Source organism: Polyodon spathula, unplaced genomic scaffold, assembly GCF_017654505.1.
Source record: "Polyodon spathula isolate WHYD16114869_AA unplaced genomic scaffold, ASM1765450v1 scaffolds_2237, whole genome shotgun sequence".
Classification (NCBI taxonomy): domain Eukaryota; kingdom Metazoa; phylum Chordata; class Actinopteri; order Acipenseriformes; family Polyodontidae; genus Polyodon; species Polyodon spathula.
The window spans coordinates 32,501-42,500 of NW_024473711.1; the positions used below are offsets into that span (position 1 = coordinate 32,501).

Consider the following 10,000-nt stretch of genomic DNA (forward strand, 5'->3'; position numbering starts at 1 on the left):
CATATCTGAGGTCCCAGTGAGGGAGAGAAGGCGCTGGGAGCGGAATAAGATGGAGACTGGAAGGAGCTTGATGCAGAACACGCATCCGTTTCCGATGGAGTGAGGTTTTGGAGAAAGAATTGAAGATCGTCGATGCTGCAGAATTGAAGGATACACCAGGCGGGCGAGAATTCTTTGTGAAGGAGGTGCTGAGAAAGGACTGAAAGAGAGGAGGTGAAGTCTATTTTCTGTTTTCAGAACTATGAAAAGTTTTTTGATTTGGAGAGTGCAGTGAAGAATTGGCTCAGAGCGTTTGGGATACTTATCAGAAGAAGAGAAATGAAAGGCCTTTTTCGATGTATATTGCAGATCCCTTATTTTTTTTTTTTTTTCGGCCATTGTTTGTTTTCATGTATTTTTATGTTGGGCAGGAGGAAGTCGCACAGTATGCAGGCCGTTTTTGCAGCAGCAGCAAAGGACCCTTTCGCCGGGACCCTGTAGGCAGATGGACTTGGGAAGAGGAAATTTTTTGTTTTGCGTGCGTGGCCTCGCTGCCGCTTGGCAGGAGGGGGGTATAGTTGGGCCCTCCGGGCTCGGCCACCAGCATTGGCACGCTCAGGGGTTTTTTACAGCTACCCTGGGCAACCGCCTTTTGTTAAAGATTTCCGTGGAGAGGAGCATTTACGAGTTCGTGCCAAGTTTTGGACAGCCCTTGCCCTCGGGGGGGGCATGAAGCGATGGACTGTAAAACCCCAAAAAGTTGCAGTATATGTGGAGCACTGGATCACCTGTATAGAGAGTGTGGAAAGCGTGGTATGGGTGGTGAGAGAGCAAGTGAGGGTGGTGATGGTGCAAAGAATGATGGGAGTGGAGCTGAAAAGAGTGGAGGTGGGAGTGGTATGGATGGTGAGCGAGCCGCGGAGGGTGGTGATTGTGGGCAGAAAGATCTCGGCCTCTTGGCTCAGAGTCAAGTGTAGTATCTGTTCTTATCAGTTTAAGGAAGGTGATACGTCCCCCATAGGGGGACCGTCTATATTAAATGGAATTTTGGAAAGGGGGAGATGGAAGCGGGGCTTGCTCCGTCCACTCCAGGTGATGGACCCGGTATTGCAGGTACAAGAGAGTGAGGCGATGGAGGAAACGGAGAGTGAAATAAAGAAAAAGCGGAAGGACAGAGAACCTGGAGCCGGGAGCAGGAGAGAGGAGAGTGCCAACGAGGGTGCAGCTGGTCCCAGCTGGTATGAAAGCGTGGAGAAAGAGGAGATGAGGAAAAGAAGAGGAGACCCAGAAAAGAGGACTGGAACCGAGGGATTTTGAGGGAAAAATAATGGAAGAAAAGGAGGATAATTTAATGCGGAGTCTTTGTTTTTTTTTTTTTTTAATGGCTTTTTTTTTTTTTGTTGAAGGGGGTGATAACAGAGGCAGAGGTTAAAAAATACAGAACAGAAAGGAATAGAGCAGCAGCAAAGCGCCCTTTGGAAAGACGAAGAAAAAGAGATGCGTTTTGGAAGAAAGAGTTCCCTGTTTTTGTTTTGCGTGGCCTATGCTTTTTGAGTTGAGAGGGAAGGCCTTTGGGCCTTTGGGCCTGAAGAAGGGCTCGGCCACCAGCAAAGGCACGCTCCGGCTTCTCTTTGTTTTTGAATGAACCTTTTGCCTTTTACTAAAGATTTGGAAAATGGAGAGGTTTCATTTTGGAGTTCGATCCAATTTTTTTGACAGCCCTTCCCCTCAGGGAGGGTTTCCACCTGGAGTTTAAAAGCAGAACGAGTAATGAAATGCGGTCGCCCCCGTTGGAGCCCGGCACCTTTTTCCTTCCTTCCTTCCTTTTTCCTTTTTCCTTCCTTCCCTCCGCCCGCCCGAGAAGCAAGTACCACGACTGCTGCGGCGGGCGGCCGCGCCCGGGGCGTTTGGCCAAAACCATTGTGGGCATCGCTTCTCGGCCTCTTGGCTCAGATCAAGTGTAGTATCTGTTCTTATCAGTTTAATATCTGATACGTCCCCCATAGGGGGACCGTCTATATTAAATGGATTTTTGGAAGCGGGAGATGGAAGCGGGGCTTGCTCCGTCCACTCCACGCATCGACCCGGTATTGCAGTACCTCCGGGAACGGTGCCCATTTCTCAGAAAGGTCAAAAGAGAGAGAGAGAGAGAGAGAGAGAGAGAGAGAGAGAGAGAGAGAGAGAGAGAGAGAGAGAGAGAGAGAGAGAGAGAGAGAGAGAGAGAGAGAGAGAGAGAGAGAGAGAGCCTCCCTCCCTCCCCACCTCCCCTTTCCTCCCCGCTTCCTTTTGGACGCGCCGTTTTCCCGCTCTTTTTTTTTTTTTTTTTTTTTTTTTTTTTTTTTTTTTTTTTTTTTTTTCATATTTCATATTCAGGCAGGCCTAACACACGCAGCAGGCCAGTGTAGCAGCAGCAGCAAAGCGCCCTTTCGCCGGGGCGGAACGGCAGATGCGTTTTGGGAGGAGTTCCCTGTTTTTGTTTTGCGTGCGTGGCCTCGCTGCCGCTTGGCAGAGGGGAGGGCCTTTGGGCCTTTGGCCGGAAGGGCTCGGCCACCAGCAAAGGCACGCTCCGGCTTCTCTACAGCTCGAATGAACCTTTCGCCTTTTACTAAAGATTTCCGTGGAGAGGAGCATTTACGAGTTCGATCCAATTTTTGGACAGCCCTTCCCCTCAGGGAGGGGCTCCACCTGGAGTTTAAAAGCAGAACGAGCACAGAAAGGGCGGTCGCCCCCGTTGGAGCCCGGCACCTTTCCTTCCTTCCTTCCTTCCTTCCTTCCTTCCTTCCTTCCTCCCTCCGCCCGCCCGAGAAGCAAGTACCACGACTGCTGCGGCGGGCGGCCGCGCCCGGGGCGTTTGGCCAAAACCATTGTGGGCATCGCTTCTCGGCCTCTTGGCTCAGATCAAGTGTAGTATCTGTTCTTATCAGTTTAATATCTGATACGTCCCCCATAGGGGGACCGTCTATATTAAATGGATTTTTGGAAGCGGGAGATGGAAGCGGGGCTTGCTCCGTCCACTCCACGCATCGACCCGGTATTGCAGTACCTCCGGGAACGGTGCCCATTTCTCAGAAAGGTCAAAAGAGAGAGAGAGAGAGAGAGAGAGAGAGAGAGAGAGAGAGAGAGAGAGAGAGAGAGAGAGAGAGAGAGAGAGAGAGAGAGAGAGGAGAGAGAGAGAGAGAGAGAGAGAGAGAGAGAGAGAGAGAGGGAGAGAGAGCCGTTTTAACCCTCTTTTTCCCCTTTTTTTTTTTTTTTTTTTTTTTTTTTTTTTTTTTTTTTTTTTTTTTTTCATATTTCATATTCAGGCAGGCCTAACACACGCAGCAGGCCAGTGTAGCAGCAGCAGCAAAAAGCGCCCTTTCGCCGGGGCGGAACGGCAGATGCGTTTTGGGAGGAGTTCCCTGTTTTTGTTTTGCGTGGTGGCCTTGCTGCCGCTTGGCAGAGGGGAGGGCCTTTGGGCCGGCCGGAAGGGCTCGGCCACCAGCAAAGGCACGCTCCGGCTTCTCTACAGCTCGAATGAACCTTTCGCCTTTTACTAAAGATTTCCGTGGAGAGGAGCATTTACGAGTTCGATCCAATTTTTGGACAGCCCTTCCCCTCAGGGAGGGGCTCCACCTGGAGTTTAAAAGCAGAACGAGCACAGAAAGGGCGGTCGCCCCCGTTGGAGCCCGGCACCTTTCCTTCCTTCCTTCCTTCCTTCCTTCCTCCCTCCGCCCGCCCGAGAAGCAAGTACCACGACTGCTGCGGCGGGCGGCCGCGCCCGGGGCGTTTGGCCAAAACCATTGTGGGCATCGCTTCTCGGCCTCTTGGCTCAGATCAAGTGTAGTATCTGTTCTTATCAGTTTAATATCTGATACGTCCCCCATAGGGGGACCGTCTATATTAAATGGATTTTTGGAAGCGGGAGATGGAAGCGGGGCTTGCTCCGTCCACTCCACGCATCGACCCGGTATTGCAGTACCTCCGGGAACGGTGCCCATTTCTCAGAAAGGTCAAAAGAGAGAGAGAGAGAGCGAGGAGAGAGAGAGAGAGAGAGAGAGAGAGAGAGAGAGAGAGAGAGAGAGAGAGAGAGAGAGAGAGAGAGAGAGAGAGAGAGAGAGAGAGAGAGAGAGAGAGAGAGAGAGAGAGAGAGAGAGAGAGAGACCTCCCCCCCCCCCTCCCCTTTCCTGGGACGCGCCGTTTTTTCTTTTCGTTCTTTTTTTTTTTTTTTTTTTTTTTTTTTTTTTTTTTTTTCATATTTCATATTCAGGCAGGCCTAACACACGCAGCAGGCCAGTGTAGCAGCAGCAGCAGCAGCAGCAAAGCGCCCTTTCGCCGGGGCGGAACGGCAGATGCGTTTTGGGAGGAGTTCCCTGTTTTTGTTTTGCGTGCGTGGCCTCGCTGCCGCTTGGCAGAGGGGAGGGCCTTTGGGCCGGCCGGAAGGGCTCGGCCACCAGCAAAGGCACGCTCCGGCTTCTCTACAGCTCGAATGAACCTTTCGCCTTTTACTAAAGATTTCCGTGGAGAGGAGCATTTACGAGTTCGATCCAATTTTTGGACAGCCCTTCCCCTCAGGGAGGGGCTCCACCTGGAGTTTAAAAGCAGAACGAGCACAGAAAGGGCGGTCGCCCCCGTTGGAGCCCGGCACCTTTCCTTCCTTCCTTCCTTCCTTCCTTCCTCCCTCCGCCCGCCCGAGAAGCAAGTACCACGACTGCTGCGGCGGGCGGCCGCGCCCGGGGCGTTTGGCCAAAACCATTGTGGGCATCGCTTCTCGGCCTCTTGGCTCAGATCAAGTGTAGTATCTGTTCTTATCAGTTTAATATCTGATACGTCCCCCATAGGGGGACCGTCTATATTAAATGGATTTTTGGAAGCGGGAGATGGAAGCGGGGCTTGCTCCGTCCACTCCACGCATCGACCCGGTATTGCAGTACCTCCGGGAACGGTGCCCATTTCTCAGAAAGGTCAAAAGAGAGAGAGAGAGAGAGAGAGAGAGAGAGAGAGAGAGAGAGAGAGAGAGAGAGAGAGAGAGAGAGAGAGAGAGAGAGAGAGAGAGAGAGAGAGAGAGAGAGAGAGAGACCCACCCCCCCCTCCCTCCCTCCCTCCCCTTTCCCCCACCTCCCCTTTCCTGGGACGCGCCGTTTTCCCGCTCTTTTTTTTTTTTTTTTTTTTTTTTTTTTTTTTTTTTTTTTTTTCATATTTCATATTCAGGCAGGCCTAACACACGCAGCAGGCCAGTGTAGCAGCAGCAGCAAAGCGCCCTTTCGCCGGGGCGGAACGGCAGATGCGTTTTGGGAGGAGTTCCCTGTTTTTGTTTTGCGTGCGTGGCCTCGCTGCCGCTTGGCAGAGGGGAGGGCCTTTGCCTTTGGGCCGGCCGGAAGGGCTCGGCCACCAGCAAAGGCACGCTCCGGCTTCTCTACAGCTCGAATGAACCTTTCGCCTTTTACTAAAGATTTCCGTGGAGAGGAGCATTTACGAGTTCGATCCAATTTTTGGACAGCCCTTCCCCTCAGGGAGGGGCTCCACCTGGAGTTTAAAAGCAGAACGAGCACAGAAAGGGCGGTCGCCCCCGTTGGAGCCCGGCACCTTTCCTTCCTTCCTTCCTTCCTTCCTTCCTCCCTCCGCCCGCCCGAGAAGCAAGTACCACGACTGCTGCGGCGGGCGGCCGCGCCCGGGGCGTTTGGCCAAAACCATTGTGGGCATCGCTTCTCGGCCTCTTGGCTCAGATCAAGTGTAGTATCTGTTCTTATCAGTTTAATATCTGATACGTCCCCCATAGGGGGACCGTCTATATTAAATGGATTTTTGGAAGCGGGAGATGGAAGCGGGGCTTGCTCCGTCCACTCCACGCATCGACCCGGTATTGCAGTACCTCCGGGAACGGTGCCCATTTCTCAGAAAGGTCAAAAGAGAGAGAGAGAGAGAGAGAGAGAGAGAGAGAGAGAGAGAGAGAGAGAGAGAGAGCGAGAGAGAGAGAGAGAGAGAGAGAGAGAGAGAGAGAGAGAGAGAGAGAGAGAGGAGAGAGCCCAACCCTCCCCTTTCCTGGGACGCGCCGTTTTCCCGCTCTTTTCGTTCTTTTTTTTTTTTTTTTTTTTTTTTTTTTTTTTTTTTTTTTTTTTTTTCATATTTCATATTCAGGCAGGCCTAACACACGCAGCAGGCCAGTGTAGCAGCAGCAGCAAAGCGCCCTTTCGCCGGGGCGGAACGGCAGATGCGTTTTGGGAGGAGTTCCCTGTTTTTGTTTTGCGTGCGTGGCCTCGCTGCCGCTTGGCAGAGGGGAGGGCCTTTGGGCCTTTGGGCCGGCCGGAAGGGCTCGGCCACCAGCAAAGGCACGCTCCGGCTTCTCTACAGCTCGAATGAACCTTTCGCCTTTTACTAAAGATTTCCGTGGAGAGGAGCATTTACGAGTTCGATCCAATTTTTGGACAGCCCTTCCCCTCAGGGAGGGGCTCCACCTGGAGTTTAAAAGCAGAACGAGCACAGAAAGGGCGGTCGCCCCCGTTGGAGCCCGGCACCTTTCCTTCCTTCCTTCCTTCCTTCCTTCCTCCCTCCGCCCGCCCGAGAAGCAAGTACCACGACTGCTGCGGCGGGCGGCCGCGCCCGGGGCGTTTGGCCAAAACCATTGTGGGCATCGCTTCTCGGCCTCTTGGCTCCTATCAAGAGAACAGAGAAGGCGAAAGTAATATCTGGAAAGCGTGAGCTGGAAAGAAAATTGCTGGAGAAATGGAAGAAGGAATGAGAGGAAGGAACACCCTGCGATTCCAACTGAAGCAGTTGAGTGGATTATGGGGGAGGAGAAAGTTTGTCCTGGAGGTCTTGTTCGAGCTATTCAAGCTGGATCCAGAAGAGGTGCTGTGTTTAAAGGACTTCATAGCAAAGGGAAGATTTGACCTGACCCTGTACACAGAAGAAGATTGCTGGAAGGTGATGAAGGTGTTCGAGGAGAACAAGGAGAGGCTGCCGGCCAGTGTTTTTAACCTGGAACCGCTGTTTCTCATGGACTGGAGAGCAGTGTTCGTGTCGATGTCCTGCCCGTTTGTACCGGTGGAGGACATCACTACCAGTTTGAAGAGGAGCTGTGAGCTGAAAACAGAGGTGCCAGAGAAGGTAATGGACACTGAGAAAGTTTGGAATGGAGTGTGGAAGTTTTCAGCAAGACTGTTCATCAGTGAAGGGAGGATGGTTCACATTCGGTCTGACCTGATGATAGGAGCGGTGAGGGGAACGGTATTTTACAGAGGGCAGCCAAGAACATGTTTTAAATGTAACAGTACTGGTCATTTCGCTGCAGATTGTGAGGAAGTGGTCTGTAAGAACTGCCGACAGACAGGGCATGTGTCCAGGGATTGCCCCAGTGGAGTTGTGTGCAACCTCTGTGGCTCCAAAGAGCATTTGTACAGGGACTGCCCACAGAGAGCTAAAAGTTATGCGCAAGCAGCCAGCGACGGTGCTAAGAAGGAAAGTGACAGAAAAGAGAAAGAACAGCCGAGCAAGAAGCCAGAGAAAACTAAAGGACTGGAAGAAATGGACACAGAGCCAAACAAAGGAGCAAGTGTTGGGGGAGGAGTCCAGAAGGATGGAGGCGGAATGGCGGGAAAAACAGCACCAGGGCAGACAAAGGAAAGGGGCGGAGTTACAGGAACTAAGGAAAAGAAGAAGGGAGAAGGCGCTTCAAAGGTCGACCAGCAGAGGGCCTCAGAAAAGCAGTCCACTCCTGACCCAATGGAGGTGGATGTACAGAAGAAGAGGAAAGAAAGAGGGAATGAGGAGTTGGCTAGTGAAGGAGAGTCAAGAAGGGTAAGAGGAACAGCTGGCCCGAGTTGGAGTGAGAGCTGTGGAGGAAGAGGAGAAGAAGAAAGCCAGAGAGGAACAAAGGAGAGAGCCAGAACTTAGAACGTGGGATTCTGGGAGAGGTGATGGGAAGGAGGAGGTCCTTATGCTGCAGTTCTGTAGGAAGGAGTATTCTGAATTGGTGGCATGGGAGCTAAGGATGAGGAAAAGAAATCCAACAGAGGAGGAGGTAGGACGATACCACGCAGAGAGACAGCGACTACTGAAGAATGCGAGGTGGAAGGAAAAGGAGCTGGAAGAAAAGAAAAAATGTCAAGATAGGAGTTAAAGAAAGACTGCTTTTATTTTGATATATGTCTTGTTTTTCATGAAAGAAGTATTGTGTTGATGTATAATCGTATTTATTGGTGATTTTGAGTAAGGATATTTGTGTTTAATGTTTTTGAGTTCTGTTTTTTGAGATATGACTTTTTTGTTTATGAATAAGTATTTGGTTTTGAAAAGTATAGAAGTTTTTTATTTTTTGTTTTGATGTATAATTGTTTTGTTTCATGATAAGATTAAAATTTATTAATTAAAAAAAAAAAAAAAAAAAAAAAAAAAAAATCTGTTCTTATCAGTTTAATATCTGATACGTCCCCCATAGGGGGACCGTCTATATTAAATGGATTTTTGGAAGCGGGAGATGGAAGCGGGGCTTGCTCCGTCCACTCCACGCATCGACCCGGTATTGCAGTACCTCCGGGAACGGTGCCCATTTCTCAGAAAGGTCAAAAGAGAGAGAGAGAGAGAGAGAGAGAGAGAGAGAGAGAGAGAGGCGTCGCTCTGCTCTTCCGAGAGAGAGGAGCGATGCTGAGAGAGAGAGAGAGAGAGAGAGAGAGAGAGAGAGAGAGACCCTCCCTCCCTCCCCCCTCCCTCCCCTTTCCTGGGACGCGCCGTTTTCCCGCTCTTTTCGTTCTTTTTTTTTTTTTTTTTTTTTTTTTTTTTTTTTTTTTTTTTTTTTTTTCATATTTCATATTCAGGCAGGCCTAACACACGCAGCAGGCCAGTGTAGCAGCAGCAGCAGCAGCAAAGCGCCCTTTCGCCGGGGCGGAACGGCAGATGCGTTTTGGGAGGAGTTCCCTGTTTTTGTTTTGCGTGCGTGGCCTCGCTGCCGCTTGGCAGAGGGGAGGGCCTTTGGGCCTTTGGGCCGGCCGGAAGGGCTCGGCCACCAGCAAAGGCACGCTCCGGCTTCTCTACAGCTCGAATGAACCTTTCGCCTTTTACTAAAGATTTCCGTGGAGAGGAGCATTTACGAGTTCGATCCAATTTTTGGACAGCCCTTCCCCTCAGGGAGGGGCTCCACCTGGAGTTTAAAAGCAGAACGAGCACAGAAAGGGCGGTCGCCCCCGTTGGAGCCCGGCACCTTTCCTTCCTTCCTTCCTTCCTTCCTTCCTTCCTCCCTCCGCCCGCCCGAGAAGCAAGTACCACGACTGCTGCGGCGGGCGGCCGCGCCCGGGGCGTTTGGCCAAAACCATTGTGGGCATCGCTTCTCGGCCTCTTGGCTCAGATCAAGTGTAGTATCTGTTCTTATCAGTTTAATATCTGATACGTCCCCCATAGGGGGACCGTCTATATTAAATGGATTTTTGGAAGCGGGAGATGGAAGCGGGGCTTGCTCCGTCCACTCCACGCATCGACCCGGTATTGCAGTACCTCCGGGAACGGTGCACAGAATTCAGAAAGGTCAAAAGAGAGAGAGAGAGTGAAGAGAGAGAGAGAGCGGACTGAAGCTGGAGGTGAAGTCTATTTTTTGTTTTCAGAATTATGAAAAGTTTTTTGATTTAGTTTTGTGCAGAGAGAGAGAGAGCTCGGAGTGTTTGGGATACCTCCCCAGCTCCCCTTTCCTGGGACGCGCCGTTTTCCCGCTCTTTTCGTTCTTTTTTTTTTTTTTTTTTTTTTTTTTTTTTTTTTTTTTTTATTTCATATTCAGGCAGGCCTAACGCACGCAGCAGGCCAGTGTAGCAGCAGCAGCAGCAGCAAAAGCGCCCTTTCGCCGGGGCGGAACGGCAGATGCGTTTTGGGAGGAGTTCCCTGTTTTTTGTTTGCGTGCGTGGCCTCGCTGCCGCTTGGCAGAGGGGAGGGCCTTTGGGCCTTTGGGCCGGCCGGAGGGCTCGGCCACCAGCAAAGGCACGCTCCGGCTTCTCTACAGCTCGAATGAACCTTTCGCCTTTTACTAAAGATTTCCGTGGAGAGGAGCATTTACGAGTTCGAT

At 51.3% G+C, this 10,000-nt stretch overlaps 13 non-coding genes and 3 pseudogenes across 13 annotated transcripts in view; all 16 read left to right on the top strand.

Moving 5' to 3' along the window:
* Positions 1-922: 922 nt before the first annotated feature.
* Positions 923-1,097, top strand: LOC121310549 (annotated as a pseudogene).
* A 498-nt stretch (positions 1,098-1,595) lies between these two features.
* On the top strand, positions 1,596-1,718 carry LOC121310509 (annotated as a pseudogene).
* A 189-nt stretch (positions 1,719-1,907) lies between these two features.
* On the top strand, positions 1,908-2,100 carry LOC121310520. The gene has a single exon (XR_005948855.1). It is a non-coding gene; the product is annotated as a U2 spliceosomal RNA (small nuclear RNA).
* Positions 2,101-2,540: 440 nt separating this feature from the next.
* Positions 2,541-2,658, top strand: LOC121310487. Its single transcript, XR_005948824.1, has one exon. It is a non-coding gene; the product is annotated as a U5 spliceosomal RNA (small nuclear RNA).
* A 193-nt stretch (positions 2,659-2,851) lies between these two features.
* On the top strand, positions 2,852-3,044 carry LOC121310521. Its single transcript, XR_005948856.1, has one exon. It is a non-coding gene; the product is annotated as a U2 spliceosomal RNA (small nuclear RNA).
* A 423-nt stretch (positions 3,045-3,467) lies between these two features.
* LOC121310488 lies at positions 3,468-3,585 on the top strand. The gene has a single exon (XR_005948825.1). It is a non-coding gene; the product is annotated as a U5 spliceosomal RNA (small nuclear RNA).
* Positions 3,586-3,766: 181 nt separating this feature from the next.
* LOC121310522 lies at positions 3,767-3,959 on the top strand. Its single transcript, XR_005948857.1, has one exon. It is a non-coding gene; the product is annotated as a U2 spliceosomal RNA (small nuclear RNA).
* Positions 3,960-4,419: 460 nt separating this feature from the next.
* On the top strand, positions 4,420-4,537 carry LOC121310489. Its single transcript, XR_005948826.1, has one exon. It is a non-coding gene; the product is annotated as a U5 spliceosomal RNA (small nuclear RNA).
* Positions 4,538-4,718: 181 nt separating this feature from the next.
* On the top strand, positions 4,719-4,911 carry LOC121310523. The gene has a single exon (XR_005948858.1). It is a non-coding gene; the product is annotated as a U2 spliceosomal RNA (small nuclear RNA).
* Positions 4,912-5,357: 446 nt separating this feature from the next.
* Positions 5,358-5,475, top strand: LOC121310490. Its single transcript, XR_005948827.1, has one exon. It is a non-coding gene; the product is annotated as a U5 spliceosomal RNA (small nuclear RNA).
* Positions 5,476-5,656: 181 nt separating this feature from the next.
* On the top strand, positions 5,657-5,849 carry LOC121310525. The gene has a single exon (XR_005948859.1). It is a non-coding gene; the product is annotated as a U2 spliceosomal RNA (small nuclear RNA).
* A 437-nt stretch (positions 5,850-6,286) lies between these two features.
* Positions 6,287-6,404, top strand: LOC121310491. Its single transcript, XR_005948828.1, has one exon. It is a non-coding gene; the product is annotated as a U5 spliceosomal RNA (small nuclear RNA).
* Positions 6,405-8,281: 1,877 nt separating this feature from the next.
* On the top strand, positions 8,282-8,507 carry LOC121310542 (annotated as a pseudogene).
* A 460-nt stretch (positions 8,508-8,967) lies between these two features.
* LOC121310492 lies at positions 8,968-9,085 on the top strand. Its single transcript, XR_005948829.1, has one exon. It is a non-coding gene; the product is annotated as a U5 spliceosomal RNA (small nuclear RNA).
* Positions 9,086-9,270: 185 nt separating this feature from the next.
* On the top strand, positions 9,271-9,463 carry LOC121310470. The gene has a single exon (XR_005948808.1). It is a non-coding gene; the product is annotated as a U2 spliceosomal RNA (small nuclear RNA).
* A 454-nt stretch (positions 9,464-9,917) lies between these two features.
* Positions 9,918-10,000, top strand: part of LOC121310494 — a 118-nt gene continuing 35 nt past the window's right edge. The window contains exon 1 of the small nuclear RNA XR_005948831.1: positions 9,918-10,000. This exon is cut by the window's right edge and continues 35 nt beyond it. This is a non-coding gene — a small nuclear RNA (U5 spliceosomal RNA).